The sequence below is a fragment of the Podarcis tiliguerta genome (assembly GCF_965153285.1).
Source record: "Podarcis tiliguerta genome assembly, chromosome: 5".
NCBI classification, from domain to species: domain Eukaryota; kingdom Metazoa; phylum Chordata; class Lepidosauria; order Squamata; family Lacertidae; genus Podarcis; species Podarcis tiliguerta.
Window position 1 is genome coordinate 13,734,570 of NC_139538.1, and position 6,000 is coordinate 13,740,569.

At 47.4% G+C, this 6,000-nt stretch overlaps 1 protein-coding gene across 2 annotated transcripts in view; it reads right to left on the reverse strand.

The window, feature by feature from the left end:
- The window catches only part of NLGN1 (neuroligin 1), a 628,941-nt gene extending 624,093 nt beyond the window's left edge, over nt 1-4,848 (reverse strand). The window contains exon 1 of one of the 2 annotated variants that reach the window (XM_083442050.1): nt 3,931-4,848. The gene's annotated coding sequence lies outside the window, so the exon portion shown is untranslated. The remainder of the gene's footprint in view (nt 1-3,930) is intronic. The other variant, XM_083442045.1, reaches the window with a different exon arrangement.
- Between the last annotated feature and the right edge of the window lie 1,152 nt (nt 4,849-6,000).

A 6,000-nucleotide genomic window follows, 5' to 3' on the forward strand; every position in this document is an offset into this window, starting at 1 on the left:
CCAAGACTCTCATCTCCAGAACCAAACGCCTGGCTGACGAAGACCACTTGACAACTGAGTTACAGAATCTCTCAAATGTGTTAATTGCCAATGGATACCAGCAAAACAGGGTTACGAAGCTAATCCAAAAAGAAACACCCCCCAAAAACCAAGACACAGAAGAAAACAATGGCATAGCCCTCCTTCCTTATATCAAGGGCACTACAGATAAAATTAGCAAAATCCTCCATAAACACAATATCAAAACAGCCTTTTGCACCAACCAAAAAATAGCCAATATCCTCAGAAACCCCAAGGATAAAATTCAGTTGGAAAACCAAGGGGTCTATGAAATACCCTGCAAAGTCTGCCCAGCCACGTACATTGGACAAACAAACAGACGAATAAATGCACGGATCGCAGAACACAAGAATGCCGTCAAAAAAGAAGAAAAAACTTCCTCTCTTTTCCAACACATGAAAGAAACAGGACACGAAATTAATTTTGCAGATTCCAAATTGCTCTTTAACATGGAACATCACCACAAGAGAATAATCATGGAAGCCATCGAGATAGAGAAACACCCTCACAACATGAACAAGCGTGACGACACATCCCGCTTGCCAGACATCTGGAAATTAGCCCTCCCCACAAAATCTGACACCAGATCCAGAGGCACACAGAACGCCATCACCAATCAACCACACCAGACCCAAACCCAGACCCTCTCCACAGATAAATTACAGACACCATCCAGTAGCCAAACCAGGGTGGCACCTCCGGATGCTGCACCCCCCTGCAATCCCTACACAGATCTGGCTGGCACAGGCCACAAAACCACAGCTCGCCCCTATACACGAAGCCAAGCCAGAGCACAACCAAGTGCAGTACAGCCATCTTCTCAGAAAAACTCTTCACAAAGTTCAAGAGTTCAAGACACGAAGGCTTTAGCAACTAATCCACACCTAATGACCCACCTAAATGGGATTCAGGAAATCACTCAAGAAATCACTCAAGATATCCCTCAAGTAATTAAGGAACAAAAGAAGAAAAGGCACACTAGCCTGGGAACCTCCTCTCTGCCCAGAACATTGGAGGCTATACACCACACCTCCTCAACAGTATTTATAGGAACTCAAACACTGAGATCCTGCTCTGTTCCAGTAACAAGAAGCCGAAAGCACCAGCCTGAAGATGACGAGTGAGACCTCGTCGAAACGTCGCCTAGACACCCCAACTTTTACACGGGAAGACACCCGAGGACACCAAAACCTGCATGTATATGTATATATATATGTATGTGTGTGTGTGTGTATATATATATATATATATCCTTCTTCTCCATCACTACTTCTTCCAGTGCTGCAGGAGCATTAAATATATTCTGCTGAAAAACTGAATGCCACAGTCCCTGCGTTTATTTAAGAGGATTGCAAAGGCTAACGCCAGAACCAGCTGACTTACTACAACATTTCGCTTCCCCCCTCCTTCCCCTTTAATCAAAACATGGAATCGGATGGTCCAAACCGTGTTGCCCACTTGGGTTTTGTGCAAGTCACTAAATCAGCCCCTGTGGTGTCTTAGCTCTTTGTCTGAACCAAGAACAATGTGAATTTTTTGGTGCCCTTTTGGTGAATGGACCCATCCCATCAACCCCTGTCCCTAATCACCCATGATCTTCTCATCAGATGTGCCCTCAGTTCCCCGTGACTGTCAAGTGGCAAAGAATCGCTGGGTATTTCATATTGATGGGTTTTTTATTTTAAAAAAAAACATAGCAAAAGATCTATGGTCAAACGCCACCCAGCATTTCTTGACGACACCTTTATTACCAAGAACCCTTTTAGCAATTGTTCACAGCAATTAATTATTTTGGAAATGGATGCATTAAAAAAAAGGTTAACATTTATCCTTAGAGGAGCACAAGTAATTTGTGATAGATACAGACTGCTTTATTAGCACAGAGAGATTTTATTTTAAGACAAAAAAGGACCATTAAATCCCATAAAAAGCAGAATATTTCTGCAATTAGCTGCTTGCTGAAAGCCTTGCTCTTTCCCAAGTATGAACCTGGGATATAAAATATGGCCCAGAGAGCTCACTGATGGAGACCAAGGATCTATATCGTTGAGAGGCCAAGCCTAATTTCTTTTATGTCACCTTCCCCTTGCCTCAGCTCTAACAGCTTCATTGCGTATGGTTATATCCCAGGGAGAGTTAATTGCAATTCAAATGATTCTTTGTAATGCAAATAAATTCCAGCCAGGTGTTTCCCACCATCCTTTTCTTTACACCACTTCCTGCCCCTCGTAAAAAGACCTCTACAGAGCATGTTTCAGCAGAGCGGATGAGAATCGCCCCAAGAAACTAACATGGAAAGAAATCACCCAGGAGGGGTGAATAACTATAAGGGAAATAACAGAAATGTTATGATGATGAAGAGGAGGCCAGGTTGGGTTGGTGCCAAATCCTGCGAAGGAGATGAACTGAAGTCAAGGCAGTTGCTCCAAGGGGATGCTTTATAATCTATCAGCGCCTCTCTGTAGCCAGCGTTTGAACACTCATGAACAAGCACACCCATCACCACCCGTCTCTCTGACTCCTGGTGACTGATAAGCTACTGCGCTTAACTCGTTTAAAGACAACACCAAACAGCAATGCTTATGGAAGAACCTTGTGTGGCCAGAAAGCTTGCAAACGTTCTCAGTGCAAGCATCTTATGTTTCCCAATCTCTCTTCCCAACCCTCCTCCCCTTCAGTTCATTTGCCTGACTCCACTGTCTTTCCACATCCTCTTTCCTTCCTCTGTTTCCTGGCTGCTGCTCCCAGTCATTCTTCGGCTGCCAATAACTAGCAAGCACCATGCACAGAAGATTCAGATGCACTAGCACCCTTGTGATTCTCACTAACGCTTCTCCAGCGTGTTGCGTGGGGGTGTCTCTCACACACACACCCTCCATGGGGCTTCCTCCTTGCCTCCCACAACTGCACGCTCCTCTGCCAATGCACCTCTGTCTCGCCCCCAAAAAGACTTTTCTCTATCCTTCCCAAACACAGAGCCACTTATTAAGAAGCTGGTCACTAAGGAGTCAAGCCTAGGTGAAGATTGCAAAGATTGCAGCCAGAGGCTGAGAACCACAGCAGAGGACAGGTCAAGAATTCATGCATTTTAAAAGCACAGAAAATGTTTGGGGAGAGTGTTACTGGAAAACTAGCCCATTCCCCCCAAAAATCCCACTGCTTCTGGCTTTTTGAAGCAAAGATTATGGGCTTTTTCTCCGCTAAGGGCAAATATGAACAGAGCCCCAAACGTACAACCAAAGCCTTAATCAATAAATGCCCCCCCCTCCACTTCTACAAGGATCAAGCAGTCTTCTCCACCCTATTCTTAACTGATGGTGCTGACTCCCTCGAATTAAATGGGCTTTATTTATAAGAGCTGCAGCAAATACCTTGATATATAAAGACTTTTTAGTTCCACTTGTCAAGTTTCTCCTAGGCACATAAATAATAAAGGCCGGCTTTTGCCTGCTGCTTATGTATGCTGTGTTAATGCAGACTGCTGTGGAAGAAGAGGAAGTATACCCCAAAAAGGGGAAAGAGTGGGGGGGTGGGAGCTGTTCCTTTAATCAGAAGATACTGGCATGTGTGTTTGAAATCCAGCTCTCCCATACAGACAAAACATGCCTGGAGCAGACATAAACTCTTATAATACTGGAGGAGGGGTGGAGGGTTAATCAGATTTAATACTAGAGCGCACACAAAGACAATTCAGATATATTTTGCGGGGGAAGCATAGGAGAGACTTGGACCTGAGGTGGCGGGGGGGAACGGCGGAGAGAGAAATGAACCCCTTCTGGGGAAAGAGATGGGGAGAAAGAGGCAAGTTATTGGAAAGCCCAGATAGATAACATGCTGGCGCCTTGGAAAGGACAGAAATAGATGCCTTACCTTATCAAACTACTCCTCCTTTTGGTACCTGATCTGCAATCATAAATACTTGGAGAAGAAGAGGAAGCTAAGTTGAAGGCTGGGTCTTGTTTTAGGAAAAGAAAAAACAAGGGGGGAAGCAAGCAACGTGCATGTCTTTAATGCTCCTCTTCTGGACAGGGACTCGACGGAAGAATGTGCCAAGCTGATTCCTTAGTATCCATTAGCTCCCTAGAGGATTCCAAATGTCTCGAGGAGAGGAGACGGGAGAGGCGTCCAGGAGAGATAGGATGGAGAGGAGAATTTGGTGGGGAAGGGGAGGAAGGAGAAAAGAGAAAAATCGCCAAATCTGTGCCTTTCTACATCCAGCGAGGGGCTGTCGCTGCGACCGATCCTACACCAACGCCCCCCTCCCCATTCACCCCACCCCCCCCCCAAAAAAAGGAGCGGGAGAAAGGAGAATTTCAGAAGACGTGTCTCGCTACAAACTTGGCAAGCCAAACGTAGAAACACGTCGGGAGAGAGGAAATTAATTTCTAAAATTATTTGCGGAGAGAAAAGTCACTTGCAAGGAGATGGAATTGCGGCTCTGTATCTATAGATAGATATCATGCAAAATCCCCAAGGGTGATTAAAAAAAATATATTATTATTATTTAAAAAAATTTTTTAAAAAAAGGAAGGAGAGAGGGATGGAGGGAGAAGGAGGATCAGGGAAGAGCAGCACACAGTGGCCCAAGGAGACGGGATCACGAAGGAGACAGAAGGCTGTACATCCGTAGGCGAATGGAGCATCAGCCGCTTTCCAAATTCGAGCAAAGGCTCCTGCAGTTCAGTTGCCTTTTTCGCCCCCCTTCCGCTGCTGCTGCTGCTGCCGCCGCCGCTGCTACCTGTAGACATAAGAGGGAGGCGCGGGAACGCTCAGGCGCGCGCGCGCGCGCTCACGGGCACACGCCGCTACGCGCGCCGAACAGCCTCGCAGCTGTGTGCGGAGCGCGCGCGCGAAGGGGCGCGCTTGCACAGCAGCAGCAGCAGCAGCAGCAGCCGAGGCGGGCACAATCAAAGCTTAAGGAGAACAAGGAATGCATGCAGGCTTTCGTCCACCTCTAGCTTTTCCTTCCCCATCTCCATTGCATGACTGGGGAGAAGTTGCAGAGGGAGGTGGGGGGCAATCCCTGGGAAGCAAGGGGATCCCTCGCTTGGGGAGGGGTGTGTGTGTGTGTGTGTGTGTGCCTGCACGCGCCTGCGCGCAAAGCCCTCGTCCAACCCGCCCCCGCTGTTAGCGTTCACTGACACACACCCCCACATACACACACACACACACACACACATGCATGCACAAACCTCCCGTTTTTCCTCTTTGGCTGGCAGCAGCGTGGTGGCAGCACTGAGGGTGACAAAGGTCCCGGCGTCAACTGTGACGTGGAACAGGGAAATTAAAGAAAAACGGGGCGGAGGAGGGGGGATCCACTGTGTGTGTGTGTGTGTGTGTGTGTGTGTGTGTGTGTGTTTCGGGCCGGGGGTGGAGACGGAGGGAGGCAGCAGCAGCGTCTCTGCAAATGCTGGCTTTGAAAGTCCGTCCCCATCCTTTCTCTCCCCCAATATTCTTGTGCAGAGGTGGAACTTCCAGAGAGAGAAGCAGGCCGGCAGTATAGAATCGCGGAGTTGGAAGGGAACCCCCGGGCTCATCTAGTCCAACCTCCCGCAATGCAAGAATTTCATCTCCTTCGTGCATGGCAGATGGCCACCCAACCTCCACTTAAAAACCTCCATTGTAGGATAAATCCACACACTCACCACCAGGGAGCCTATTCTAGTGTCGAACTGCACTTACTGTCAGAAAGTTCTTCCTGATGCTTAGTCGGAACCTCCTTTTTTTGTAACTCGAATCCACATCTTCCATGTGACAGCCCTTCAGATATTTGAAGATGGCTATTATCTCCTCTGTGTCTCCTTTTATCCAGGCTAAACATACTCAACTCCCTCAACAGTTCCTCATAAGGCCTGTCTTGTCTTCCAGACCCTTGATCATCTTGGTCAACCCTTCTCAGCACACATTCCAGCTTGTCAACATCCTTCTTAAACTGTGCTG